The sequence below is a fragment of the Gallinula chloropus genome, assembly GCF_964237585.1.
Source record: "Gallinula chloropus genome assembly, chromosome: 2".
In the NCBI taxonomy this organism is placed as follows: Eukaryota; Metazoa; Chordata; class Aves; order Gruiformes; family Rallidae; genus Gallinula; species Gallinula chloropus.
In genome coordinates this window covers 98,714,470-98,731,712 of record NC_140086.1, presented here as the reverse complement: position 1 = coordinate 98,731,712, position 17,243 = coordinate 98,714,470, and positions in this window count along the sequence as shown.

Genomic DNA, 17,243 nt, shown 5'->3' with positions numbered 1-17,243 from the left:
TTCAGTATCAATTATCTGAAGGAAAGGTATCATCCGTTGTCACCGTGGCTGCCTAAGTGTGCATTTTTTCATCAGAGTATTGAGGCTGAAAAGACAGAGACAAGAAAACAACATTGCATGCACCACAGCAGGTATTCCAAGACTACAACGCCAGTTTGATGTGGAGGACATTTTATTTTAATGTCATATTTGAAGTATGTTCTGTTTCCATCTAATTTCTAAGAATAAACTGTGTTGCAATTTCAGTGGAAGCCCTTAGGCTTCAATCACCGACAAATGTGTTTCAAGCTTTCTGCAATCCAGCAGGTTTGGTCTTCCTATATTTCTTCTTTTATATGATAAAACCCAAACAACAAAAAAAAATAAACCCAAAAGCAAAACCAACAAAACTGATTCATCTCACACTTTTAAGGCACCTCAGAAGTCTTGCTCATGATATACATAAGATTACACCAGAAAACACAAGGACAACTCAAAGCCAAATACGTGATGGAGATGGAATAGACCGTTTCCCTAATTCATTTGCTGCAGCTCACAGTCCAGAGGACTGTAAGGGATGAATAGTTGGTTCCTTGCACAAAGCACACAGAAATGACCTCAGCTGACCTCCTATGAATAATGGGAGCTATTGCAGGGAGGTGATGGCAATAGTAGCAGTATAGTGCTTCGTAGCTCCCACTCTTGAGCAAGGAAGGGAAGGAAAAAATAATTCAGCCCTCAGCTAATATTTTTTTCTCTTCTTTTTTATAGCCCCAGCGTAGTTACAGCAATGAACTATTTATGCTGGTGCAACTAACAGTCCCTTAAGAGTAACAGTCAAGTCATCAGCCATCTTAAGTGCATTTTAAAAAAAGAGAAACAGTTGCCTTTAATAGGTTGTCAACCTAAAGAATTCATTATGCATAGCTTCTCTGAAGACAGTTGCTGTTATGTCATTGATGGCATGCATAAACAGACAGGTAGAGCAAAGTGGTGATGGACATAGTCAGAATGCTGTCCTCCATCATTCCCATTCACCTTTTTCATTATTCTTCACTTTTTAACCATGACAGGGAATTATTTAAAGGTACACTCATGTTATCATAATCAAATGAACATATTCTGCTTTCAGCCAATACAGAGATTTCAAAGCGGGTTCCAAGCCTGTTGGTTTGACTATGGTGCTTGGGGGCTTCCTCCTCCCCAGATGTTTTCCTGTTCAGGACCTGTACAGGTAGCAGTCTGTGTGATAGAAAACAATGAAAGAACATATTCCTTGAGTAAGATTGCTTGTGCTGTCCTTTCCACAGAGCATTAAAAATGAAGACCAAATTCTCATTTTTAGCCAAAATTCAGACAGAAAAAGGAAAAGGCTGTAGCAGGAACATAGAGTGAACTATGGTGTTTCTTCCTCTTCCTTTCTGATTCCCATGTATAGTCAAAAGCAACTATGTCTTGATCAGTATAGTGGGATTAATACAGGCCTGTACTTAAAAAATGAGGTTCACATCACACAAGAACCACTCTAGTTTAATTATAACTGAGCTCAGCTAAGCTGATTCTGCAAGAAAATTTTCCTCAGAATTCAACACTTTGATCAAGGACTATAGTCTGTGTCTAGAACCTCACAACTTTAACATTTCGAGCACTAGATGATCTTTCAAGGTCCCTTCCAACTCCTAATGTTCTGTGATTCTGTGATTCAATATGCTAAATGCAGAGATGTTTAAGCTATCTCCTTAAAATGCAAGCTGCAGCATAAAAATACTTTACCATACCAAGTTTTGGAGGAAACAAAGAAGCCACCAGAATATCAAGCTGACTGCAGCCTTCTATCCCTTTGAAAATGCTTTGAAATATTTTGTGGACTTTACCATTTTCTTACTTAGTCCTGCAATGCTCAGTTTTGTTCACTATGCTTGTAATCACTATCCTTGTAATCTTCACACGGGCAGTATGCCAACAGAATTTCATTCATCATCAGTGATATGTGGGGGTGGGAGGTAATTGAACCAGGAAATTCCAGTTTTTTGGAAATCTTATTGGTCTCATGTTCACATGATGGCTACAAATGTCACTGCTATTTTTATGGCTACTCAAACACACAATGGTCAGCTTTACAAAGTCAGCATTTACCTGTAGGTAAGGATGGCATGTTCCATACCACTAAGTCCTAATTGTTTTCTCTGAAGGAAAAAAAAATAGGAAAATTATCTACTAACTTCCTGATTTTAACTGTTTCAGGGTAAAAAAAAAAACAAAATCAAAAAACAGTCTCCAGTATTTTTATTTGTGAGCTTACTTTTAAAAAGTTTCCTTAAGAAATAATTGGGAATTCTTTAAAGAAATAGTGAACCATCAAGCCAAGTAAGAAAACCATTTTTATGAAGTTCAACTGAAAAGTTTCTGACAACTACAAGAAAGCAATAGCAAAACAATTCTAAAAATATACAATTTAAAAAACCCTAAAAAAAAACCCTAAAAACAATGACAGAGGATATATTTGAATATGCTATTATGCCTTGGCTTTAGTATTCAAGCTCAAGGATAAACAAGAACCAAAAATTTCCATATATAGATATATAATGTAAACTAAAAAGACAGTGGTATATAATATAGATGAGATTTTTAGTAAGAGCAGCATGAGAAAACTACACCAGAGGGTAAAAAGTAATGATTGACAAATATTAAGTGCCAAAAGGACTGCATGTAGAAGGGGAAAAACAGGATTTGTTGACAAGTGAAGGGCAGGGAGAGGAGATGAGCTGAACATATTTTTTTTAATGAGGTGTTAAGTAGAACAACTCAAGAGGTTGGATAATGACTGTGTTGATGAGTTGGCCAGGGGTGTGAAAAAAGCTGAATAATATGACATTTGGGAAACTCAGGAGAATAGTGAAACATGAGACGAGATATATTCTGAGAAAAAAGGTAAACTCCTTGGGCCACTGAGATAACTTTCAGAGATATTAGTGCTGCAAGGACTGGGCCTCTTGTTCAGGTAACATATTTTTTAAAAACAGCCACAAATTTAAAGAAAAAAATATTCTACCTTATACCAACAGGTCCCTCACTCCTAGAGAGAACTCCTGAAAATGCAGGTGCTCTGTTACTCTCCCTCTTAGTTAAGCAGTTAAACTTCACAGCTGAATGTAGCTACTCAGCTAACTATACTGAAGTTAATGCAGAAGTGCTCTGGACAGTCCTTGTAAGGACACAGGCTGAAAAACTGAGTCTCCTGGGACAATGTCAGATTTTTGAAATGCTCCACAAAAGTAGATCACAACAGCAATAAACACTTAGTATGACTGCAAGTTTTCTACCTTCTGAGCTTTACCAAAACAGTTTCCTTCAGTTAGTTGGGGGGTAGGACATGGACTTCAGCCAGTCAGTCTTAATACCATAGCTGCCAGCTAGAAGGATAGCATGTGCTTCTGTGGCTTGCCTGTGGATGTCTGAATGCTTTTGGACACCTGTAGTAGCACGGGGCATCTCCTAGCTTTTCCTATCCATTGCCACTCTACCCTATGTCCATAGCTCTAGTGTCCCTCTGGAGAGCTGGGAAGACAGATCTACCACCAGCAAGGCAGTACTACACTTGCACGTCACGTCAGTGGAGCAGGGGGAGAAGAACAAAAAGAACAGGGAGGATTTGCTTCATCAATTTAAAAAAAATCAAACCAACCCTTCAGGAACATTTTAATGAGAAATAGGGCAAGTAGTAGCATTGTCAGGTTGTGCAAATATAAATTTTTTAAGTGTCTAAAATAGCTAGTGGTTGTTTGAAGGAACTTGACAGTGACAATGGCAGAGGAAGTTTGTGGCGGGTGTTCAAGGATGGCAAGGAACAGGATATGTTTATGTGCAGAGATGCTAAATATAAACTCCAAGGTGCAGCAGAGATGAAAGACAGCTCATCAACAGTATCTGTAAAAGGTCAGGGTGCAATATAAAGGTGGGGTAGAAGACATAGGCCACTATTCACCCAGAAGATAGCAGAGAGAGATTTTATGACAATTTCCTATGGTTTTTGCTGGGCTGGTACATAAAAATACATAAAAGCCACCCTTACAAACACAAGTCTTATTTGTACCAGAATTACAGACAACACAAACTGAAAAACTGGTGACCCAGTTTAACTTCATGTAAACAGTGTTTTACAGGATAAATGTGCTATTAAAGTCATTGCAACAGTATCTGGCTGCTCAGAAGAAGAGATGAATAGAAATATTAGGATTTCAGACTTGTCAATTTTTTCTTGTGGAAAAAAATGTGAAGATGTCTCTGTGTTCTGAGAATGTCATCAAACACTGGCACAAAATTAGAAGTAAGGGATGTTTTAATACATGATGAAAAATTTCCTTTAAATACACTTTGAGATACTGCTGACATGACAGCCCACATCATACCAAATTTAGGATTAAATATGAAGTTTTGTTTCAAAGAAAATTTTTCAAGTTTCATGGCCTATGAATGATATAATTTAAAAGACATATGAGAGATTAATTTGTCTGTCGCTAAAGCAAAGGGATTTACACAAATTGCTAAAGAAAAGCTAGGAATGGAAATTTATAAAATGATGTAAAGCTACTAAAGAGGGTCACAGAATCACAGAATCACAAGGTTGGAAAAGACCAAAAGATCATCAAGTCCAACCATTCCCATCCTAAGCTAAACCATATCCCTAAGTACCTCATCTACTCTTTTTTTAAACACATCCAGGGAAGGTGACTCAGCCACCTCCCTGGGCAGCCTGTTCCAGGCCCCAAGAACTCTTGCAGTAAAAAATTTTTTTCTAATGTCTAATCTGCCCCTGCCCTGGCACAGCTTCATGCCATTTCCCCTTGTCCTATCTCCTGTCACCTGGCTGAAGAGACCATCGCCCACCTCTCTGCAACCTCCCTTCAGGTAGTTGTAGGCGGAGGGTCCTGACTGTATGATTTAGTTCTCTGTTTCCTTCCACAAATGACCAGTGGATAAGCAAAACTGTGTTTATCAGCCCCTCAACATAGACACCTCCATTCATTACCTGGTTCAGCAGTGGATTTTGAATTCATCATCAGATCCATTTCTGACCACAGTTCTTTACGAGTTTGTTCTCTGAGCCTTATTTTTCTGGTAAGAATCCACTGGTCCTTGCTTCAAGTGACTGTGACAATGAAATCCATAAGGAAAGCTCAAACATAGACAGTCTGCCCTTAACTGCTTGTCTATCCTGAGCACCACAGCCACATTTAATCTGGAATCAACTGGCATTGATTAAAAATACAAGGTAATCTCAAAGCGGAGAAATAGCATAGCAGGTATAGAACCAGAGCGGTGGAGATTCACAATACTGCTCAGATCTGGCTTCACAGATGTCCTGTGAAGAAAGCACTAACTGCGTGGTAAACTGGTAGAATGGCAGGATGAACTGCATGATTCTTTTGGTGTTATTTCTGCTACTACACCTATCTTGGCAGCTACGAAGTATTGAAACTTACTAAAGGAGACTTGCCCACTCTGTGTGATGACACAGGTCTCGCCACATCAGCTGGAGCTCCAGCCCAGCTATACTCATGCTGGCTCAGGTGGTAGACAAAGGAATCAACAAATTTAAAATAGAGGAACAGGGGAGGGATAAGAGGGAGAAATGCCAAGGAAAAGAAAGAACAAAAAACCTAATAAAAACAAAGAAACAATAGGAGTTTTCAACTTCCATTTAAATAGCAATACTGAATGTTTGGTCAGGAAGCATGTCTTTATGGGTAACCTGAAAAATACATATGATTTGTTTTATTATTATGCTATGCAATCACCAGGACATTATGTGTCCTGAAGAGATGGCAGTATGAAGTAGATAATGAGGTCCACTAGTTTAGTAATATTTGATAGTTTTATGGGTATTTTTTTTTTCTACTGCTCTTAATCAAACCACAGAGACCAGCAGACAGGCCACCTGCAATGAAAGGCAAGTGGAAAAATTGAGGTCTCCATTGTTCTTAAAATTCATACACACATATCTGACAGAAACTAACTTAGATCAAAGCAGAGTACAGAGTGGATCAGAAAGAAACAGCCACCAAAGCAGGAAGAGATGATGTGAAAAGAGCTACAAGCTAACAAACCACAGGGACATAAAATTGGTATTGACCAAAGCTGAAAAACAATGGCACCCAGCAGTATCAAAGGCATTGTCTTATTTCAGAACTACAAAAGAAATGGAAACATTAAGGCATATCGTGAAAAAAAGGGGTGTAATAAAGATGAACATTGAGAACCTCTTGCACAATTAAAGTTGCAAACACCCAACAGGGGAGATAAGACACACCCACATAAAAAATATTTTGTGTAAACAAACAGGGGTTGTTGCAATAAAAAAGCAGCCCTGCTATTATGTATTGAGAGCAGAAATGGAGCTGGAGTACCCTTTTGCTTCCCATAGGTTACAGCATTAAATTTCAGGGATTGTTAAACATTAGAAAAAGGTATCCTTAACCAGCCCTAGTTTCCCCTCTCCAGGCTGCTGTCAGCCTAGTAACTCCATATACAGGGAGTGATGGGAACCGTTATTTGTATGCCAGTCATACTCACACCCCAGACCAGACAACCCTGTCTTACAGAGAGCCCAAGAGAGCTGGTAATCACAAAAACCTTCTCTTGGATATTCCTCAATATCGATCCCTCCATCAGCAGGAAAGTCAGCTAAGTCAAAGGGCTCTCCACAGACCACCAAACTCAGACCTAGACAAAACGCTGTGGATATGCCTTCTCCCTGGCTCTCTGGCAGGGAATCTTTGAGGGATTCTTCAATTTTCTAACAATAAGCAAATTTCAATATGGGTTTTAATTCAGCTAGGGCAATCACAATTTTCATTGTCTATACCAAACTGTTTAGCCATGTGAAGCATAGTAAGCAATGCTTATGGTCAAATGTAAATGGAAAAGCATCAGAGAAAAAAAAGCCCTTTCTTCTGACACTAAAATATAAGAGCTTTGCTAGATCAATTAGGGGAGGAAAAAGGAAAACAAAAATAGCAGTAACATCTTCTCTCTCTTAATTTATTTTCTTTAAACTAAATTCACCAGCCTTCTGTTACCTTACTTCTTGCTATTGCTTTAGAGAAACTGCTAGCACCATCATAGGAGGTGCATGGTGTCACCCACCTCTCCAAACACACAGAAGAGACAGCATCAGGTGCCTGCCCTGCCTTCTCTGCAGCTGAAACAGCAATGAGGTGGCAGCTGAAGAGCAAACAAGATGGATGAGAACTGGGTCGGCACTGAAGTCTGCTGTAGCATGTCAGGAAAAGTTCAAGCAGAGGATGTCAGGGTCAAGGTCTGCTTCTTCCCTGTGACCTGCCCTTCCTGGGGGGACAATTTGTAGTGGGTAACTGTGTAAATTTGCAACTATTAGAAAAAGGTATTGTAAATTGTTTCCTTTCTGTCAGATTGTTGTGCACTTTATTTAGGAGCAACTTAATCATACAGAGAATAAAAATAAATGCATGCTCAGCAGCTCAATTTATTCTGAAGTCCTGCTCTGAGGCTATAGCTTCAATCACGAGATGTGCTTCTCTTCAGCAGATACATTCCCCAGACACTCAGTGGAAAAACACTACCTTTGCAATAAACACAGGGCCAGTCTGCTGAGAAGCTGGCATTTGTTGACGTTGGCTTCACTGAACTCAGGGGCGTGGACCCCAGCCTCACCAGTTCTTTTAAGACTCCAGTTTTACATTGTCTTTGAGGAAGTATTTGCTAGTAAGTCTGAGGCTGAAAAAGAAATAGGAAGCCATGTGCCCACAGTAACAAAAGAGGTATAGAATGAAAATTATAGGGCTTTCAAAATGAGGTTTATGCTGCAATTCCTCCCATCGTGACTACACACCAGGCAGGGGTGGCAGGGGGAGAACCCACTGAAAAACCTGGAAGCTCCCCTCCTGTATGCGAATGTGAAATATGCAATAACAGGTCTCACTAATCCATATGTTGAGCATGAAATAGTTCCTGCACATTGAAAGCAAGTATACAGGATAAAAGTTCTAGAAACTGTTACCAAATTATTTGTTTGCTACTCAAACAGTGAACTCCTAACACTATTTGGAGACCATGAAAAGGATTCGTCTTTTAATTTGTCCTTTCAGTACCATCAGAACAGAACTCCTGTGTTAGGACACCTAGTCTTTTCCTTAGACGTTGATGATGTTGAAAGCTGCCTTGCAAAAATGACTAAAATTTCAACAATAAACCAACATAACTGCTTAACATTAGTGACAGAACTGTGTTATTATCTGCTCTATTATTTTTAACTTAACTAAATGACTGTAAGCAGCTATACCACAGAAATAAAGGAATTTGGTTATTATTATCATAATCAATTTTACTTAAGAAATTATGAACCAATTACAAAAAACTCCTGCTTTAGAAAAATGTGGGCCCAAGGCAACTGAGTCTCAACTAAAGGAATATATCTTTTAATGAGGTGGTGTGTGCACCAGCCTTTGGTGCTTTGGAGGCAGTGGTCTCACGTTCCTGGGATTCCCTACATAGTGACAGGCCTCTCACTATTTCCCCATTCTTAGAATCGAGGGAGCTGAAGAAATGCACGTTACACAGTGTATTATATTTAAGCTTTGAGTAATAGTTCTTAAGATTTTTATATTCCTGGAAGTGTTACTACATTATTAAATAGACAAATGCTTCACAGAATAGGGAAGGACACTCTCCAAAATCACGGGTTAGAAAGATCAGTGCTATTATTACTTCTGCTGAGAGCAGAGCCATTCTGTTAAGGGGTGATACTATTGAACTTTGATGTAAAAGACACAATGAACTGGTATCGTTTCAGACATATTACTGACAGAATCTATGAAGGTATAGACTTGAAATATTCTTTTATCTTCCCTGTATAAAACACTGGAGTGAAACTGAAATTGTCTGGAGTGAAAGTGGGATTGAAAAGGGCTTTGTAAAGACTTAAACCTATGGCAGGGATAACAAGTCAGAGATGTTATTGGTGAGCTGTACTGTGGGAGGGCTGATTGGTCACTGAAAACAGGACAGAAACAGTGAAAGAAAGCAACAGGCATCAAATTTGCAGATGGAAAAAAGCAAGCCAGGTTTATACTGACGCACCAAAAAAGATTAACACGTAGATGTGGACAAACACAGCAAATTAAAAATATGGGAGGTTTCTCTTTACAAAATACTAGCCATCACGTGCCCCCAGGTTACAGTCACACATATGAAGCCTTGATCATGTTGGCTTCTCTTTCCTAATGCTTGTATGAAAAGTATCCAAGAGAGGAAGACTATGGCCCAGTTTTAGGTATTGCAAGACAACCAAAACTGGTACAAAGAGAGAGCAAAGTGAGAACAAATTGATGAAAGGAGCAAGAGACTTCATTCCACTGTCTTTGCTCAATGAGAACCAAGAAGAGATGAAATAAGTTACAATATTTTGGAATATGAATGACTGTTCACTTATTTAATCTGGTTCAGTTCAGTTGTATTCCCGTGAGCACTCAAAACCCTAGTTTTTAAAATTTTAGCTGAACCTTTGATTGTTTAAAGTTGCATACCAAAAAAAAAAAAAAAAAAAAGAAAAATGTAGGTTTAGGATTTCCTCATTTGTATGCATAACTAAATATCTCAAAAGATTTTATTTTCTTTATGCTCTCTCTTCCTATTTGATCCCAAATATGCAAAAAGTGTGTATTTATTTAATGTTAAGATTGAATGTCAGAAAATGCTATTCTCAGGATGTGGTAGTTCATATTTTATCTGAGCAGGCTTGTCTATTCCTGAAGAATATCTCTAAACAGAACAGAAGTGTGAAGCTAAGAATAAAACAACAGGAAGCATATATGCACCACAGTCTGTAGTACAATGAAGAGACTTCAAACCCTATATAGTGTGCCAATCACCAGCACAGCTTTAAAATCAAATAATGCTGCCATATCTCCAGTTCTGCCATTATTTCTCATTGAAAAATCAGTTCAGATATTTTCTATTTTATTTGTATATACAGTAGAGGCATGAATTGCAGCCAAATGAGGAAAGTGTGGTCTGCTTTCCAAGAGACAAATGAAAGTCTGAACACTTCAAAGCTAGCATGTTTTGTTCCCACACCTGAAAGCTGAGTGAAAAATCCCCTTTTACAGCACAGTTGACCCACTTCTGCTCAAGGGACTTTAAGTGATAAGAACCCCAGCATGAAAGAGACACCTGTTGGGGTTCTTTTAAATTCCTTGTAGAAGTTCTGACACAGATATGAATATGCTAAATATACTATTGAAATGTAACTGAGTGGTAAAAAAGAACACTATTTTTAATAACCTTTTAAATTAACTCCACATTTATGTTAACCACTCACATGTATACGCACACACATACACAGAATGAAGACTGCATTTAATAATTAAAAAAATGAAACTGTTTGGAAGGACAGATATGCCATGCACCAAAACCATACATTTAAAGAACTAGATCATTTATATATCCCAGATAATAAACATTAATGCATCTTAGTGACTTCATGAAAGACATGGAGCTGTTGGATCAAGTCCAGAGGAGGGCCAGGAAGATGATCAGAGTGCTAAAGCACATCTTCTGTGAAGACAGGCTGAGACAGTGGGTCTTGTTCAGCCTGGAGAAGAGAAGGCTCCTTATTGGTGCCTGAAGGGGGTCTACCTGAAGGTAGACCTTGGTACCTGAAGGGGGCCTACAGGAAAGATGGGAACAGATTGCTTACAAGGGCATGGAGTGATAGAACAAGGTGGGGCAGCTTTAAACTGAAGGAGGTCAGATTTATAATAGATTTTAGGAAGAAATTCTTCCCTGTGAGGGTGTTGAGGCACTGGCACAATATGCTCAGAGAAGCTGTAGCTGGTCCCTCCCTGGCAGTGTTCAAGGCCAGGCTGGATGAGGCTTTGGGCAGCCTGCTCTCGGGGATGCTGTCCTGACTCACATCAGGGAAGGGAGTTGGAGCTAGATGATCTTTAAGTACTGTTCCAATTCAACACAAACCAGTCAGTGATTCTATGACGGTGTTGAAGTAGGTACTACTGTCAGTTGCTATTTCATCCTCAGCAACATTATATGTTTGGATGCTGTGGAATTTTTTTGGTATAGACTCAAACCTAAATTTTGAACTAATTCAGTCACATAATTTAGAAATATCTAATGCTTCTGAATTTCCAGATTTTTGCTCCTGATGTAACCGTTCAACACGTCACTTCAATCATTTGAATGCTACTTCAAATGAGCAAACTAATTTCTGATGCTTCTCCTGTGTCACCAAAAATCAAGGCGATAAAAATGAAGTTGCATCTACAAAAAAATATTTCTAAAGGGATTTCATTTCATAAATAAAGGACAATAACAAAAGTCAGGAACAGTTTTCTGTAGGCATTATACATGTATACATATATTTATACATATTTGCACCACTTTTCTGGGCTAACACAAATGTTTACAGGAACAGTCACTAGGCCAGACAGAAAGTGATACATTTTCATAAAGCATTTTCAACCTATTAACTTCATGCAATTTTGCCCCTATCGATGCTGAAGCTATGAAAAGTCGCAGTGTATGCTGGATAAAGCAAACTTTCAGCATTCACACTCCATTAATTAATTCATCACCTAAAAGCTAAGTATTGATTTTTTAATGGCTCTACAAATCTGTTTAAGCTACTATGATGTAATTAAGAGGACGTGTGTTTACTGTAAATTATCTAACAAGGGCTGTGCTTTCAGCAATACCAAAAAACTTAGCTTAAAGCAGACAACAGGGAAAATGATTGTTTGAAAATCTTTTTCCACTAATTGTATAAGCTACCATGATATGCAAGGGAAGATTATTGTCAAGATGGATTATTAAAAGCCCTCTATAGCACTAAAAATAGCAAGATCTGATATTCCTTCCATTGAAATCAACAGGAGATCTTGTGTAAATTCAATGGGCGGAGGGAGTCAGCTCCTTAACAAAGGTGTCCATAGGGATGGTGAATTAGAAGTCTCAAGCTGAGCCTTACAAAAAAATTACTATAGTGCATGGACTCCTTATAATATACTCTATCCAAAATACTAGCAAAAAGAAGAGCACAGCTATAATTCCCACGTGTGTCATCAGATTTCACTAAAATCATACTCAAGAAGTCAAACTAACATAAAATTGGTATTAACTTCTTTCATTAGAAGCATGAAGGCTTATGGTCAAATGCATAATGTTGTAAATATCTCTTGTGTCAGTATGAGAAAAGCTGCAGTCAAGTCAACTGCTGACATGTAGACTACATAAACAATAACAGAGGAGCAATCTAATAAAAAGCACAGACATAGCTTGTTGCAAATACAGGTAGATTTCTTACCTTACATTTAAACTATAAAAATAAAATATGCAGAGTGTATTGTTATCATTACTAGGGGGCAGGGGGAGGGGGTTGGAAGTGAGGGTGGAGAAGGAAGGTGAGTTGTGATCACAGATACCAAAACAAGAAATTTAAGATTTAATGCTTCAGAGGTTGGAGGGGGAGATATTATACAAGATAAATCTCTTATTGATACATTAAGAAATCAGTATGGAAAGGTCCTTGAGATCTTGACGTCTGACCAACCTCTGCAACCTCTTCTTCCTAAGAAGACATGCTGAATCTATCCTTGCCTGCAAATACCTATTTTTTCAATTACTGTGGAAAAAAATTCTAGACATGCATACCTCTATGGTTGAAATGTGGAATGCATATTTTATTGTATATCATCCTCCAGAGAGAGGGCTTCAACAGTTCTGCTGAGAATAGTTACTATTATTACCCAGTTTTCAAATGACATCCTACTGTTAATGGGAGAAGGGAGGATATTTGAAGGTACTTATCATGCAGAGATAAAAAGACACCAGAATGATCCAGCTATATCTTTTGATAACTTCAATTAGCAGTAGAGCTTAGTTAGATTTTTAAAAATAAAAAATGCACCAGAATTTTATTCTTAGTAGCAAAAATGCAGAAATTTCTAAATATTTAATAGCATACTTTTTTTTTTTTGCTTTGCTGCTGTAATGAAATTTTGCATAATCAGCCTTTTTCACTAACCTAAATGTTCCATGTTTACTGACAGAAGCCAAAGAGAAGCTGCTTTTTACATCAGCAGGGCTCAGAGGGGACAGACATCTTGGTATTCAGAGCCTGTTCTCTTGAAGAGTTGGAAAAGATACAGGCTAGCTAAAAGCAGCTCCAATATGTGACAATATAACAGAAGAAAACATGGAGGTAATTATTGCATGTATGCTTGGCACAAAATCTGAATCAATAATTAAAGAGTTAATTATCTCACCAGTTATGGATACAGGCTGGGGATTAATCCCTGCAAATAGGCCGAGAGACAATTACGTTCACTGCATGCAGCGCGAGATAACCAGTCCTTCTCTGGCTGCACAGATGGGGATTCACAAAAGGTTCTACACTCCCATGGGGGAAAACATTTGGAAATGATCAGTGGCAACACACTGCAATAACCACTGGCAATAAAGTAATGTTCTACACCTCTGTATGTCCAGATTGAGAATCCTCCACTAGTGATAACAACATGGTGTTAATACATTCTTTCACAGAAATTCAAAATTAGTAGTACTAAGTGAATCATAATGGCTGCTAAGACAATTAATTCACTCTTTTATCATTGCTGTGTGCTGAAAGCCTTGCTTTATGCGATAAAAAGCGAACCATGTATTTAATGAAATCATAATAGGTGATCTGGAAAATGAATAATTTTCAAATACTTTCCTTTCAGAATATATTTATCTGTCCATTTTCCCATATAAAACCCCTGTGCAAAAGCAGCAAATACGAAAGGGAAAATAGACCCAAGCTATAGTTGAAATATACCTCATGAGACCATCATTAAAATGAATTAATTAATGTCTTCAGCTTTTATCCTTTGCCTGGTTTTGACAACTTCACATATGTTCTATGAAGAAGCTTTTATTTTTATTCCAAATTCCAAATGAAATTATATATGTATACATATGTATGTGTATATATATATATACAGACACACACATATCATATTTCCTCATTGTTTTTAAATTATTAGCCAGTTTCAGTTAAACCTGAAGAGGAGAGAAGCTTCAAAGATGATGAAGATTCTGCCCCCAAAGATGATGAACACATATCCATAAGGAAAGAGAGTTCACTCGTTTCACAGCTTACAGAACTGGTTACAGTTTGGGGTTTGGGGGTTTTTTTTATTCTTAGTGGTATGATGCAGTTGTTGAGATTCAAGATTTTCTTACCAAAGCCAGGCGCCTGGACTGCCAAACACAGTTCCTACAGCAGCAGGCCAGATCCCTGAGCAGAATCTGGTTTTGGCATTATGTAAACCTTGAATTTTAAAAAAAAAAAAAGTTTAAATACAAGCTGGTTTTGCTTTTTATGTGACATTCTACGTATTAGTCACTATTGCCAACCTCAAGCTTTTGAAAACTGTGAGTCAAGCCACAAAACATCATGAGATTAGCTGTAACATGAGTTACTGAAAAATAAATAAATACATTTGTGTGGTTTATTTGCCTTTAAATGCAGGGTGAGTTCAGGTCATGTTTTTGAAGCTTTCCCTCACAAACACCAAGGCTACAGACTCACTTTTTTTTCTCCAGTGGATCTGACCTAAGAAGCCATAAGACTTGGTAACACTCAGACTTTTCAAACATCACGACGAGTTATGCTTATTGTGAGGAACTTTTGCTTTCCCCTCTGCAGTGGTGAAGGCCTATTAAGTGATTACTGGAATGTAGCTACAGAGAAGTTCCCAGCACAATCTGGGTCTATAAAGAACCTCAATGGCATAAGGTCTGTGGGGACCCAAAGGTTGTATGAGAACCAACTGACCAGGGTTTCCTGCCACCAAGCAAACAGTCACAATCATGGTTTCAACAGATGGGCACACTTATGAGACACCTTACCTCCTCAGTCTCTGAGTGTTAGCCAGGCAAAGTAATGGCAATAGGCCAAGGGAGAAGAATTTCAGCCACAATACCTCTTTCCAAAAACATTTTTCTGCAATTAATCTTCATTCTTCTCAAAATATTTAGGCATTCAGAAAGAAAACACAAGCTTTACCCCTAGAAATAAAATAGGACAAAGACTAAATATGTAGAGGTAAATTACATGTTATTGCATTGAGTTCAATTTATGTGGAAAGTTCTCACCTTTTCACACAACAAACATAAACTTTTCTTACCTCTATTTCTAATTTTAATGACATCAATACAGAGCACATAACAACCAGCTTTTTATATTGCTATTCCATACACACATTGTTCAGACTCCACATTTAAGCCTGGTACATTCTAGCTATTAACATGCATCACACAGAGCCATTCCTATTTTTTTCATCCTGTGTTCCTTCTTGGGTGGCATAAATTTAAAATAGTTTTGGGGGTGTTGAAATTAAAACTACTCCACAGAGGCAGTTGGGAAAAGTCTCAGGAAATACTTTCTGCTGTTTTTTAATTTTTTTTCCCCTGATTATTTTTTTTAGGGGTAATTTCTGTTCATCAGAACCAAAAGTTTCTATGGGAATGGACCACACCTTTTCAGCTACAAACAAAGAGTCTGCTTGAAGTCAAGGAGACCTTTTCACATCATGAGAGCAGCTATTCTCATACAGCTCAGGGAAGTCACAAATTCTAGCTCAGCTTCATTCAGAGTGGGGACTTACAGCTTCTTTTTTTTTTTTCTTTTTTTTTTTTCTAGGCCAGAGAAACATTTAAAATTTTAGAGTGGAACAAGAAAACTTCTGAAGTTTGAAAAACTTTGCAGGATAAATACACCTTTCCAGCTCTCATAAAGAGTTAACTTGCAGATTACCAAGTTAAGATATTCGTCAGCTCCGGGATTTATACAGGTATCAGCCATTCCTGCTTGACAAAAATTCAGTACCAAGATATTGGGGTTTAATTTGGAATAAATACTGTTTCCAGAAGCAATATTAAGAAACTGTAGCTCATGTTGTTCTAGCTCCCGAGTTCTGTAACTTGCTCTTTTGCATTTAACTTCCAGTTTCAGGCTTTACCTAGAAACCTATTTCTAAATCTTGCAATTCTCCACAATGTTTTACACCAGAGGTGCTTATCCCACAGGCCAAATCATGCATGCCAAAATTATGCAACTAGCCTTTGGCACGCTGCCTGACACTCTCTCTCCCAAGAGCCATGTGTCTTCTCTACCATCACAGGGACCAGAAAGGGGGAGTTTGCTGGTTTGTACCAAGGAAGCAGAAGTAGATGAGTGTGTTGCATCACATGAAAAGCATTCATTTCACTCACCTCCTGCATTCTGTTATGACAGTACATTTGAACAGTCGCTATGCACAACTTCACCTGTATGAACACTTCCATCATACAACCAGATACACTTCGGTTGGTCAAGTGGTATCCAGTAACGGGACAGCTTCACGATCAATCCTGATATGCTGCCTCTGAGTACTTCGAGGCAAGACGAAGACATGGGTCAACAAGGTTTTATACATTTTTCTTGGAGAGGGATTAAGAAAAAGGCAGGGATAGAAACAGGAGAAGTGGATCTAACTTGTGCTTCCACGGAAGTAGAATAAGATCAGTTTATTCGAGAGTGGTTCTAGAAAAATACCTGGTGTCTGTAGGTGAAAGAAGAGGCAAGCTTTCTTTTCTGATGGGCTATGGCACGTTCACAGACTTAGGGCCTCAGAGCTTCAGTTGCAAAACATGTGAAGAATTAGGATAAAACAATTTTTAAGGCAATTTAGCAGCACATGATTAGCACTACCCACTGCTTTTCTGTTATACAACCATATTCTCCCAGTATCTCCACTATATGAACTTGCAGTATCCATCACAGGATTGCAGCACAGAGCAAAGGAAAATTCCAATGAGAATGGAGCCTGGGGAGCCGCAGCGCTGCCAGGGGCACTGCCACAGACACTGAGACCTTGGATTTTGGCACTGTCTTTGTTTTCAGCGTTCCAGCTCCACATTTAACACGTAACTCGGTATACTGTGCTGGATTGTTGGTATGTCATAGCAAAACTGATCAGCAAGACTCCAGAAACTTTTCTTTTAAGTAGATGCAATCTTCTTCAAAACACACTCTGCAAAACTCAAACCATTAAAAACTCCACATGTTTCTGTTCATTATCTGAAATTAAATTCCAGCTGGTCTAAGAAACTCTATCTGCCTCTGGTTTGTGTGTCCAAATTCCCGGTGCTGCTGTAATTCTTGTAAACACCACAAATAGGTTTTGACC